At 39.0% G+C, this 14304-nt stretch overlaps 1 long non-coding RNA gene across 1 annotated transcript in view; it reads left to right on the top strand.

Annotated features, from left to right (window-relative positions):
- The window catches only part of LOC114653304 (uncharacterized), a 73736-nt gene extending 64602 nt beyond the window's left edge, over window positions 1-9134 (top strand). Inside the window, exons 3-5 of the long non-coding RNA XR_007934075.1 lie at window positions 6356-6843; window positions 6948-7493; window positions 8638-9134. This is a non-coding gene — a long non-coding RNA (uncharacterized LOC114653304). The remainder of the gene's footprint in view (window positions 1-6355; window positions 6844-6947; window positions 7494-8637) is intronic.
- The last annotated feature ends 5170 nt before the right edge of the window (window positions 9135-14304 follow it).

Here is a 14304-nt window from a genome sequence, read left to right as displayed (position 1 = left end):
AAAATAGCAAATACGCTAAATTCATATTTTCTGATAACCTCACAGAAGCTACAGGATTATTAAGGAGGTACTAAGTGATTTGGAGATAGAAGAAAAGTAAGTACTACTAGGATTAGAAAGACTGAAATCAAATAACTGCTGGGTCCAGATAACACTTATCCTAGAGTGCTTAAGGAAATTGGTAATTACATATATAAACCTTTAAATTTTATCTTACAGAAATCATTATACCGTGGGAAATTCCTAAAGACCGGCAGCTGGCAATCTCTGTCCCATTATAAAGGAAAGTGTGTTGTAGCCAGTCCTAGTAACTATAGGCCAGTAAGCAATTATTAAGGATTGAGCAACACACTTGAAATGCAGGTGTATTACTAAATAGTCAACACAGTTTTACACAGTTGACAACTCATATTAAAATGCTAAAGAGGTGTAACTTCCACACTGACTTTAACTACAGACATTTAATTAGAGTTCAGAGTTCACGATACAATGTGTTTTGAAAACCTTATTAAGTGAAACCATGTAAAAAAAATCATTAATATCCATCCATCCATTATCCAACCCGCTACAGTATATCCTAACTACAGGGTCATGGGGGTCTGCTGGAGCCAATCCCAGCCAACACAGGACGCAAGGCAGGAAGCAAACCCCAGGCAGGGCGCCAGCCCACCGCAGTGTGCACACACACACACACACACACACACCTAGCACACACTAAGGACAATTTAGAATCGCCAGTGCACCTAATCTGCATGTCTTTGGACTGTGGGAGGAAACCGGAGAACTCGGAGGAAACCAACGCAGACACGGGGAGAAAATGCAAACTCCATGCAGGCAAAGCAAACTCGGGTCTCCTAACGGCGAGGCAGCAGCGCTACCCACTGCGCCACCATACCACCCATCATTAATATTAAGTTAATTTTTAAACATACAGTGCCAAAGGGCCTCTTTTAGCATTCATGCACCATCTACAGGTGGCTGTGAAAATTACAATAGGTAATTAGCTTGACCATGAAGATAAAGAAATTAACAAGTCCTGATTAATCATATGTGCAACTGAATGCATACACAGGGCCACCAGGATCTGGGCACAAAAAATGTAAAAGATGACACACTGGACTTATACTTCACAAGCATTTCAGTGGCTGCTGCTGAGCATCTGCATTCACCAGTTGACTCACAAAAAATGTAATCAAGCAAAATACCTCATAAAAAATAACTGTTAAGTTCACACATAAATACAAAATTGCTAGGCACCTGAATTCTGTACTACCTGTGGTGGCACCAGTTAAGAAAACAAAATGGTCAGAGTTCATCTTAGGGGAGGAAATATTCTCACAACGTTATGACATAGGGAGTTTGTGTAATTTGTATTGATAGCTGATCAGAGATGCTTTTTTGTTTTTAGAGCCATTAAAATAATAAAAGGGAAATCAGAAATATATTAGTTATTTTCCATTGTGATGAGAAAGGAAATCAGACTTTGTTTTTTGTTACGGATGTTTAGCAGATTCAGCATAATACAACCGCAAGTCAGGAATCTAAAGTTCAAGAATAAACTAGAAAATGATCACAGGCAAAACTATACTTTAAGGGAGCTGGAGAAGTTTTTTAAAATCTGTTCTTAGTGCACCTATTGATTAAAAAGCAAAGCAGTGGGTAGAAAAATTAGTCAATTTTATTAATGATGATACAAGCTACCAATTCAAAATTACAAAAAGGTCAATAGTAGAATTGATCTGCAAAATACAGCAGAATTAAATATCGTGGCTGGAGTGACACAATTCTGAAATTGATGTGAGGAAAGAAAAATGACAGTTCTTTCGCAATCGATTGTCAGCTTGTGCCTTTGAAAAATTCTTTTTTTTATATATATTCAAATTATATTTAAAGAGTGACATTCAATCAGATAGTCTTACTAGATGCCAATACAGTATATAGGACAGAAACTTGAAACTGTATTAAACTGTAGCATTAGTTGTTTTACTGTTTTGCTTCAGAATAAGATGGGCTTTCTTCCCAAGATTGCAACTGTTGAAAGTCTTCCAACAGTCAACCAATAACCGTTTTATGTCTTCATAGTTCAATGGAATTAATTTAATCACTTTTATGATGTGTAATATCTTCATAGGCATGTTTGGTCTTAAATTAATGCTAATATTCTAGTGAGCATGTTATGCTATTTTCAGAGTGGTATATTTCTGTTATTGTATCTTTAGAAAATCTATAATTATGCATATTAATGAAGCAGATCCCAGGTATGCTTTATCAGGGTAAATGTGTGGGTTTTGTGACATGCAAAGTGTCCGTCTCCCCTCTCTTTGTATTTCACAGGAAAAAATGGAACTGGTGTTAACTCTTTTGAAGATTTTTTTTAGCCGTGTATTGGTCTCTTTGGATGAGCTTTTATCTCTGACTTGCTTCAGGTTCTCAATATAGAAAAAGATTTTTGTTTCAAAAGTACAAAGGAATGCATGTTCATTTGTAGTATTCTTTAGTTTGCCATTTTTTATTAATGTATTTGGTTTTGTTTCAGTCAATGGAGTCTCTGATCGGGGTTCTTCAAAGACTGAGCAAGGAGTTTGAGTGTCTGGGCTTGCGATTGTCCTGTTTAAAAACCAAAGTCCAGGCCTTTAATGACCTTTTGGGCACAGCCATCAGCAGTGTGTCTGTTTGCAGAGAGAGTGTTGACCTTGTGGAGAGGTTTACTTACCTCGGCAGCGACATTCATGTTTCTGGTGACTCTTCCCATGAAGAGATGATCATGAGGTCGCTGGAAAAGGATAGGTGGCGCTCCCAACATCTATGTAAAAGGATGAAGGTCCAAGTCTTTAGAGTCCTGGTGCTTCCTGTCTTGCTATATGGTTGTGAGACATGGATGCTATCCAGTGACCTGAGACGAAGACTGGACACCTTTAGTACAGTGTCTCTTCTGAGAATCCTTGGGTACCGCTGCTTTGACTTTATGTCAAACAAGCGGTTACCCTTGGAGTCCTGAAAGAGGCACATTACCTGCATTGTGATGGAGTGTCAGTTACTGTTTGTTTGCAAATACCACTAATATGGCCTTTTTCAGCTATTCTTCCTCTAACATTGCAACAAGTTCTGATTTGGAAATTCCCATTCTGTCTCTGTCACAGCTGTCCACCACATATATCACTGCATCTGTATTAGAATTATAACACCGTCAATATGGCCTTATACTTGTTTGTCCTCCCAAGTCCCATACTTGGAATTTAAGGTTTTTATACGTCACAGTTTCAACATTGAATCCAATTGTTGGTATGGTAGTAACAACTTCTCCCACTTGTAATCTGTACAGTATAGTAGTCTTCCCTGCTCCATCAAGACCAAGAATCAAGATTCACATCTCTCTTATCCCAAACAAACTGGTAAAGATACTAGAGAATAAGCCTCCCATGTTTTATTTGCGGTTGGTCCCCCCTTTTCTATATCACGCTCAACTAGTTGCCAATGTCTCGTCCTGTCCGGTTATCAGTTACTGTACATCACTACAGCCATGTGGCACGATTCCCTGAGGGTGGTCTGGCTCACAGAATCCTCATTGTTGAGGATCCTCATGGCTGGACCAGGCCAAGGGGATGCCCACGTAACACCTGGCTGTGGCAGATAAAGGGACTGAATCGCATGTCTGCCTGGGGGATTGCCAACCAGGATCCCGAGCTGTTTCATCGTGTAGTGGGAGCGGCAATGCGCTGTACCAGTGCATGGTTCCCAACCTGACCTGACCTGATATAATTTTCAGTTTGCTATTAACTAGTACAATAATAAACAGTTTATTATCTGCCTGCTGTCATTGTAAACAATGCTGAAAAGGTATAGCCCCCTTTACTTTGACCACATATTGGAACTCAGCCTCTGGGTTTAGTAAAATGAATGTTCCTACTTGATGAGCATTCTTTAATATTTAGGCTAAAAATTAAGTTAAGCACTGAGGTTCTATTCTAAAACACACACTAAGAACTGGTGCTTAGCCTCTGAGGATGCATATAAAATATTATTTATGTAACACCCACCAAGACAACTACTTAGACCCTGAGGTTTTATTATAGAGAACACACTAGTTAAATAACCACTGAGGTTAAAGATAAGAAGCACCTATTAGCCGCAGTCATTGCTTTCTAGAGGTATATTGTAGCCAACATTTAGAGTATGTCACTATGATCTTTAAATTTTATTTCATTGTATCTGATTTTACTCATATGAGCAGAAACAAGAGAGAGCAAGTACCAGACACATTTAGGTAAGCCAGCAGACAGAACAAATGTGTGAGACAAGCTGGGTGATGGAGGGTAGTGAAACTGGCCGAGCTGAAACTTACTCATGACCAGGTAAAAACACCAACAAAACACATGTCATCAGTGTTCCCATATACTGTATATCACTGTAAGATATTATTGACTAAAAACATCATCATTTCAAACAGAGATGCAATTTTCAAAATTTTCTACAAGGTTTAGCCTTGTGTCAAAACAGGTAAATTCATGCCCATTTCAATGAAGAATTTTTCACTCCATTACATTAAATAACTTAATGTGAATAATTTAGCGAAAATAAAGTTTCTTTAAGTATTAGCTCACCATCTGTGGATAACAATTAAAACTTCCTTTCTCTTATGGTGGTGCTGAGCTAAAAGATCTGAAATGGGCAATAAGTCACAAACTGAACTAATTTGTATTGCTTTTTTTCATGTCAGTTATTGCAAGATAAAGGAAACCAGTTTTCATATAGCCTACCCTGTGGCACCATGTCAATCACACATTCATTTTAAAAAGTAAGAATTCAATTTGTGGAAGGAAAAGAATTTAGCATAGTAAGGAAATGAGAGAATTAATACTTGCATAATAACCAGTTCTTCATTAACTACTTTTCATTATTGTATGTAATGCTTTTTCATAAGTATATTTGTACTGATGTCATGTTGTTAGGATATCTCAGGATGGAGTTGGTGGTCTCAGTCATGCTGAAATTCACATTAATTGATTAAGTCAAGTGTAAAATGTTGAGTGTATTAGCGTGTGCCTTTCTCTATTTATGTATGACATAGGCAACTTTATGTGCTTTCTCTAAATTTTGTTGAAAGACTTATGCACTTGTGCAACACATTTTTCGCATGAGGTTAAAATAAAACAAACATACATACAAGTCTACATGAAATAATATAGTTTTTGCTTGTTCAGTATTTGTTGGGAGTACATTTATAACCTTATTCCCTTGGTTGAATGACTTCCTAACTAGCATAACCAGTACCAAATAATTCTGTATTGCAGTTTGAGTTGCCTTCCCTGGCTATATTTATGGAGTTGTTAAAATAAAGCTCAACAGAAGGTATTGTGATATTGAAGATATTCTTGCAACAAGAAACTTTCTGAAGCTTCACTGATATGCTACAATTCTAAAAGGAAGGCACAGAATGATTTGATCTATCTTGACTTTTAAAACGCTTTTGATAAGGTACCACTTAACAAGCTATTAATCAAACTAAAAGCAGTCAATGTGCACTATGTAGATGTATTCAAACAAAGAAAGCAAATAGTTATTTTTTTTAAATCGGTGATGTTAAAAGTGGTGCACCACTAGAATTAGTGCTTTTTACACATCTTAAATGATCCTGATAAAAATGTAACTTAAAAGCTGGCATGATTTGCTGATCATTCTAAACTCAGGGCAATAGAGGACACAATGTAGTCAGCAAAATCATTACAAATAGACCAGGACAAAATTCATAGTTGTTTAGATATATAGCAGACAAAATCTAATATAAATACATATAAAATATAACATACTGGAAGTAAAAATGTCAGATTTGACTACAGAGAAGCAGTTAAGACAAGTAATAGGAAGTTTGGCTGGACAATAATATGTGAGAAAAATCAAGAGAGATTATTTATAAACCTCCCAATACTATAGTATGGCCTCATCTACACAATTGTGCAGTTCTAGTCTCCATATTCCAAAATAGGCATAGAAGTGACAAAGTTCAGAAATGAGCAACTAGGCTGATTCTAGGAACGCAAGGTATGTGTTATGAGAAGAGACTGAAACAGCAGCACCCTTTTATGAAAGGAATTAGTACAGCAGGTGCTTGTTTATACTTTAATAAGAGCTCTTCACCAAGAACATGGGCACAGAAGGAAGCTTGTTAAAGATACATTTTCCACAAATGATAAAAAAAATTGTAAAAATAACCAAAAGAGATGTTTTATAATGCTGATCGTTTTAAGTGTCACATGCCTGTGCTTGGGGAATAACTTAAGGGCTTAAATAATTACATTAAGAGAACATACGAGGGTGCTAAGCAATAATGATTTCTCTCCTCCTTTCACCTTTGCAGAAAGGAAGATTAATGTGCCTCCAGCTGTGACAAAACTTCCAGGGTCGCTCTACCAGGACCTGCACTTTCTCCCAGAGACCATCAAAAACAGAAACGTAGCCATTTTGGACAGACTATATGAGAATAAGAAGTTGCAACAGTTTGTGCTTAATGTGCATTTCTTTTGCGCCTTTCAGTATACAGGGTCTAACAAGTAATTCACTCCAGACATCATAAAGGTTTAGGGCAGCCACCAGTATATTGTATCCTGGCTGCAAAAGTTTTAAATAATTGAACAGAGATTTTCACAAGACCGAGTCCAAAACAGAACTGTCAGACTGGAGGTAAACTGGCGGCTTTAAAGACCTGTTGAGGAAGTGATGTAATCGGGGCCCGAACTGGAAGTGACATCATCCAAGGTACTGGAACCTGGTGGGATTTCCCGAGAATAGTCTGCAAGGAACTAAGAAAGACAGTCAGCACATCCTGACGCCCCCTGGTCTGATGAGGTATTACTCAAGCCCTTTAGCTGCCTCCTGTTCGCACGTGTGTGGCAGAGTTTTGCCTTCAAGCTGCCCCAAACCCTATATGATTGTCTATCTTGTTTTTACAGTGGCATATTTGGCAGGATTCAGTACATAACCCGAGGACATCGAGGACTTGCTCCAGAGGAACCCACAAAACCCTCAGCAAGAGGCCACAAATATAGTTTAGTTATGGTGGATTATGCTACCCGGTATATGGAAGCCATCCCATTGAAAGTGGCAAATTCAAAAACCATTGCACGGGAACTTCTTGGGGTCCCTAACAGATCAAGGGACGCCATTTACCTCAGATATATTTGGGGAAGTGGCCAAATTACTCCGTATTAAGCATTTGAAAATCTTAGTATATCACCTCCAGATGGATGGTTCAGTACAGTGCTTTAATCAAATGCTCAAACAGATGCTCCGTGAAGTGGTCAGCAAGTATGGAAGGAATTGGGAAGTTACTTCCCCTAATGTTGACTGTCAACTGGGAGGTTCCGCCAGCTCCCATGGGCTTCTCGTCATTTCAATTATTATATGGACGACAACCCAGAGGCATTTTGGACATCTTAAAAGAAGGTTGGGGAGAGGAGGCCAACCATTCAGTAAATATTCTAGAATATTTCACCCAGGTATGTGATACATTTGGCCTATCCTAAAGGAAAACACTGAATTTTACCTATCAATGCAGGTTCATTATTACGACCAGGGCACAACTCTCAGAGAGTTTCAACCTGGGGTCCGTGTTATGATACTTGTTACCACATCCCACTCTAAGTTATTGGCTCATTGGCAAGTCCCGTATGAAGTTAAGGAAACGAAGGGCTTGGTGGACTACTTGGTCAAACAACCAAATTGATAACCAGCCAAGCAAATATATCATGTCAGTTTTTGTTATTGTCCAAGAACACCCATATCGCTTCCCGGAGGCCAAACATGCTGAAGTCAAGGAAATCAGACGTATGTTGGATTTGGAAGCAATAGGGGAAAGTTTCAGTCCTTGGTCAGGTCTCATCATCTTAGTCTCTTAGGAAGTTTTTGCAATGACTTCTGCTGGCTTAATCAGGTGTCTCGATTTGATGCATACCCGATGCCATGAATGGATGAATTCCTCAAGAGGCTCAGATGGGCAAAGTATTTATTTAGACATGATGAAAGTGTACTGGCAAATTCCCTTAGTGGAATACGCAAAGGAAAAGACTGTGTTTAGTACCCAAGCAGTCACTTGCAGTATACATGTAATGTTCTTTCCATTTGGGTTGCACTGGGCACCCACGACTTTGCAGCATCTGATGGATAGATTGCTCCAACCCTACCACACCTACAGTGCCACCTGTTTGGATGACATAGTAATTTATTCAGACACCTGGAAGGATCAAATACAATAGTTATGTGCAGTCCTACTGACACTACGCGAGCTAGCCTTTAAATTAATTCAAAAAAATGTTTTTTGGGGTTGATTGGGGCAAAATGTTTGGGCTACTTGGTAGGCAGGGGAACAGTATCACCACAATGTTCAAAAGTTGCTGCCATTGTGAATTGTCCCGATCCACGAACTAAGAAGCAAGTACACGCTTTTCTAGGACTAATGGGATACTATCGCCAGTTTGTACCTTGGTTATCTGAGAGAGCTACTCCTTTAACTGATCTGACAAAGAAGCAAGTTCCTAATTTTTTTCTATAGGATAAAAAACAAGATGCCACATTCTGTGACCTAAAAGAGACTATTTCATCAACACCTAATGACAGAATTTTTCTTTACCTTTTGTTTTGCAGACCAATGCTTCGGAAACAGGCTTGGGCGCTGTGTTGAGCCAAAGCATCAATGATGTTGAATACCCCATGATATACCTAAGCTGGAAACTTTCGGATCAGAAGATGAGGTATTCAGTGGTAGAAAGAGAAGTTCTGACATCAAGTGGGCTATTAACCAGCTAAGGTATTCCCTCCTGGGATGCAATGGTTCACCCTGACGAACCATTCCCCTTTACAGTGGATGGCCCTGCACAGAGGTTCCAATCCCTGTGTGACCAGGTGGTTTCTTGAACCTTAGCCTTTTCAGTTTAAAGTTCAGTATCACCGGGGTACACTTCATGCAAACACTGAAGCGCTGTCTTTTGTTTATGACCTAACGGTACAAGTCGCCCGATCTGATGCATCTTGGCTAAGGGAGGGTACTGTCACACGCATGCACTTGGGGAGCAACTTAAGGGCTTGGATAATTACATTACTCCCACGGAACACACGAGGGTGCTAAGCAATAATGATTTTGTTTCTCCTTTCCCATCTGCAGAAAGGAAGATTGACATGCCTCCAACTGTGACGTCATTTCTGGGGTCACTCCTCCTGGACCTAACTCTTCCTCCCAAAAACCATCAAAAAGGGAAATGTAGCCATCTTGGACAGAATAAGAAAAAGTCTCAATAGTTTTCCCTTAACACACATTTTTGTGCCTTTCAAAATATGGGGGTTTCCTTCAAGGTGCCCCAGACCTTTATGATTGTCTGTCTTGTTTTTACATAAGGCACAGCAATGCTCATGGGTGCATATAGTCACAAGGCCAGAAGTCAGTTCTAATTGGTGGCCAATCTAATAGACCCACCTTCTGACCCTAGATGTAATAGCGTTGTCAGGTATCATGGGTACAATTCAGGCTAACTGACCAGCTTGTCTGGAGGTGAGTTGGGGTTAGGACTTACAGTTTACAGAAATAAAGTCTAGAGTTTGAGAAAGAGTGTGTGAAACTGGACATGAGGGATGAGGAGGAGTAAATGTATGGGGTATCAGGAGATGGCATAATATGAACAGAGCGGGCAGCAGCCTGAAAAGGCAGGTCTGGAGATGTATCAGTCTCTTTTTTGTGTGAATACTTTGTTTCTCCTTTCACAATCACACTTTTTTGATGACTTTGCTGTTTTGTGATGTTATAGTCAATGTAGAGAGATACCCAGGTAGCATACTCTTTTCATGGTATAAGTGTATGAGCATACAGTATGTGCATAATGCATGGTGTTTTTCATTTTTTGTTTTATTTTATTTGTAAATGTTTACATTACCCTGAACCTGTGAATTAGCAGTGTAACATCACATTACATTCTCAAATCCCCTAAATCCAATTTGGTGTCTTTGAGAGCTGGAGCTTTTCCTAGAAAACAGCTGTGGACAGGGTACCATCCCATCTTCCACAGACCAACACTTATATAGCTGCTAATAAGGAATCAGTAAAACCTAGTTATCTTGTCATTGATTATGTGGAAAGAAACATGGAGTACCTGGAGGAAAACCCAAACAAGCATGAGGGGAAACTGAAAACTGTACACAGATCATGACCAGATAGGAATTCAAAACTAGGATCTGGGAAGTTGCAGGGCAATGTTATACACTATCCTACCTCCTAGAATTAGTAGTTTTTCATATTAAAAACTAAATACAGTAAAAGTTAAAAACCAGACTACATCAAGTTTTGTGTACATAACACAGTCCCCACAAAAACAGTGTGCTATTTTCCCAACAACAAGCCATAGATCACAAAAGAACTAAAAGCCCTACTGAATATAAAGAAGAGAGCATTCAGGTCTAGAGATAAGGGTGAAATCAAGCAGGTACAGTCAGAACTGAAGAAGCAGCTCAGTGGTGGGTAAGCCCACTACAGAAACAAACTTGAGCACAAGTTACAACAAAACAACGTGAAGGAAGTTTGGAACAAGATGAGGACTATCACTGGCCACAAGCAGGCTGTGTAACATGGAGAGGAAGGGAACAAGAACAGAGAAATTGAACTGAACCGGTGGCTCATTCTTGTCAGTCCAGCCCTCCACCAACATTGCTAGCCTCTGTGAGCTAGCTGAGGAGGTTCTGGAATCACAACTGCCATCTGCACCCTGCACAATGTTCCCCTACAATGACATTGCACATGTGGTAACCAGTCCAGCCTCCACTCCCTAGACTGTGTGTCTCTGATGATCAAGTGAGAAGGGAGCTGGGCAAACTGTTAAAACAAGGCTTCTTAGCTGAAAATATGTGCCAGCCAGACCCTGTTCTCAATTTCCCTGAATTTCCACAAGGTTCCTCAGCTGTGGAAAACATCATGTGTGGTCCCAGTGCCAAAGAAAGGGCTTTCCAGGGATCCCAATTACTTCAGACCAGTTGTTTCTTACTTCATACATCATGAAGTCTTTTGAGAGGCTGATCCTAAAACAGTTACAACCCCTGGTTTCAGAACATTTGGATCCTCTGCAATTTGCCTATCAGACACATACCCTGTATAGGTTTGAAGGATGCTCTCATCTACATGCTCCACAGAACCTACTCCCACTTGGACAAAGCTTTCCAGCTCTTTTAACATCATTCTGCTGCACTGACTGGGGAAGAAACTTAAGGCTTTGAATCTTTATGCTCCCACAGTCTCTTGGACCATGGGCTACCTGACCAACAGACAGAAGTTTGTGAGGCTGAGGAACTGTGTGTGGAAAATGGTGGTGTGTAATACTAGAACACCTCAGGGAATTGTCCTGTCTTCCTTACTGTTCACCCTCTACACAACATACTTCCAGCACTTGCCATCTACAGAAATTTTCAGATGACTCGTCCATCAGAGGTTGCATTAATATTGGAGACGAGTCAGAGTATAGGGAGGTTGTGGAGGAGTTTGTCTTGATGTACAGGGATAACAACATGCAACTCAACATCAGTAAGACTAACGAACTGGCGGTGGACTTCCAATGTGTCAAGAAGCCTCTGAGACCAGTCACCATTGCAGGGAAGGATGAGGAAGTGGTGCAGTGCTTACAAGTACCTGGGGGTTCATATGAATAACAAACTGGACTAGTCTGACAACACAGTAGTGCTGGCCAGAGCAGACTGTACTTGCTAAGGAGACTCATATCTTTCGATGTGGACAGCAAGCTGCTGGAAATGTTCTGTCAGTCCATAGTAGCCACTGTCATGCTCTAAGCTAATTGATTCATTGGCTGTATTGTCCATCCTGTGAGTCTGTATTCTTGTTTTTTATTTTGTTTGCTGCTGTATGGATTTGAATTTCCCCATGAGATTAATAAAGTTTTATCTAATCTAATCTAATTAAGCGGAAATGTTAGTTATACTTGCATAGGAAAGTCAGTACAGCACTTAATGCCCAATTCTCAATGTGGTATTTAACAGTGCCCGGAAAATAAAGTTAATATTCTGCAAGATATTTAAGATACATTTTTGTAAGGACATAAGATACATTATTAAGAAAATCCCAAGAATATAATGTAGTATGTAACTGCAGTCTGAGATAAATCCGTCTACAATGCAAAAAGGTGCATCTTCAATAGGAAACATTGTCAGCAGACATTTATCAGCCCGTGAGATGATTAATTTATCAAATACATTGTTTCTTAAAAGAACAATAATAACAATTTATTAAAATAATGTATATTGGATCATACTTACTCTTGTTGCCCTACATAAAATGAATGTAAGCATTACAGGTTAAAGGGAAAATTCTTGCAACTGGAATTGCAAAGGTTTTGAGGGTTTGTGGTGCCAGGAGACAACCCTATTGTTTGAACCCCTAGAGAAATTGATATAGTTTGTACAATACAGGGAAAAAATAATGACTTGTTCATTTGTGTAAAAAAATGCACATAATAAAAAATCACCTTAATAAACTTAACCTTGTTTCCCTTCTTTTCTCCTGAGATGAACCAGATATTAATTATATTAAATTACAACTGTTTGGCTGCTTAGTTCAACATTTTGCCTTAACTAGCAACTGAGCAGCTGAAGATAATAGGATTTTAAATGAAACAACAAAGTGATACTTTTACAATAGAGGTAAAGATAATCTATGCAAAATAATCCCTGAATGGAATGGTTTATTGTATAAATTACACCCATTTTATTACATTTCTTTTTAACACAATTAGAATAAACAGAATACTGAATGGTTGTTTACTGCATGTGGTTTTTATTCGCCCCATGACTGTGTCTATACATAAATTAATCTGTTCTGTTACAGCATGTGGGTTATTGGGCCATACTTCTGTGGCCAATAAAACTGTACACTGAGAAAGCACATTTATTAATCTCTTTCCCAAAATTCAGTTATATTAGATAGTGTCTCTCAACCCAGCTTGTATGCAGAAGTAGTAAAATTCCAAATAACAATCACTAAACGCAGAATTTGATCTTAAACATATACTTACTCACATTCATTGTATTCATTTGAAAACTATATTCCAGAGAATAATATTCCAAAGAATAAATGATATTTCAGAGATGAATTCAGAGTAAGCAATGCCTTTAAAACACTAAATATTGCTTGGCTGACATCCGGTGCTTTACCTGAAAGTCAGATATTTTTAAAATGGCATAACTAGAATAAGCCATCCTTTTTACCATCCCAGACTGGAATACTTTCTACATGCTGCTGCCCCTGAAGACATCTGATTGGTCTTCATTAAATTCTACACCTTAAATTACATTAAGACCACAAAACTGCTGAGCTACGAATGCAGGGGGACCCATTTCAGAATATGGCAGTGTCAGAAGGAGAAAAAAAAACAAGTTAGAAAATGTACGTATGGCATGTGTTCAAAGGCTGTACAGGCACTGTAACCCTCAATGGACTGAATTTAGTAGGTCGGTTCTGCCCTGTGCATGAGAAAGGTGCTACATAAATAAAATGTGTTATAATCATATTATTAACTTTCTCAATGCATTTCAGGGTGGTGAGGACCAAAGACGTCCTCACCAGGATTTGTCAAAAGGCTGATAACATGCATGAACAGGCTAGTCCACTCTCACATACACACGCACACACACCTGAATCCAGCATTTAAAGTATGTCCCTATGATGTGTTACATTTATTTCATTGTATCTGATTTTATTCATACAAACAAAAACCAGACACATTTAGGTAAGACAGGTGACAGAAAAAGACATTGGTCTCTCACATAACACACAAGACAAGCTGACTGACAGAGGGGGCAGATTCGTTAGGGTTAGCAATATGACAAGAAGAGAAGCAACAAACATGTTCGCTGCCAAGGAATGATATTCAGTGAATGACAGAGTGTGCAGAAGTTCAGTTTCTGGTTTAAAGTGGCTGTTCTATTTTCTGTGAATGATGAACCAGCAAACCAGAATGTACCCATGTTTAGAGCTTGACCGTGTTTCAGATTCTTGAACTGTAGGAAATGTATAAATGCTTAGACATTGCCCAGAACAGCAGAACCCACCTATGGACGCTTGGAAGACATCGCTTTTGCCTGTGCCAAGGAAAACATACTTTCCTACATTCTGTCTTGACGTTGGAAAAGCAACAATCAGGCTTTGGCCAATTAGCTCTCCTTTCAGTATTATATTCTTGTGAGTGTTAAGCCTATATTAAACAGAAGCTAGAATAATTCTCCTTTAGTGTTACTGATTCTTTATTGCGTTCAGAATCACCACTG

Source organism: Erpetoichthys calabaricus, chromosome 1 (genome assembly GCF_900747795.2).
Source record: "Erpetoichthys calabaricus chromosome 1, fErpCal1.3, whole genome shotgun sequence".
NCBI lineage: Eukaryota > Metazoa > Chordata > Cladistia > Polypteriformes > Polypteridae > Erpetoichthys > Erpetoichthys calabaricus.
The sequence above is the reverse complement of the archived record's forward strand: the minus strand, read 5'-3'. Positions and strand labels throughout refer to the sequence as shown.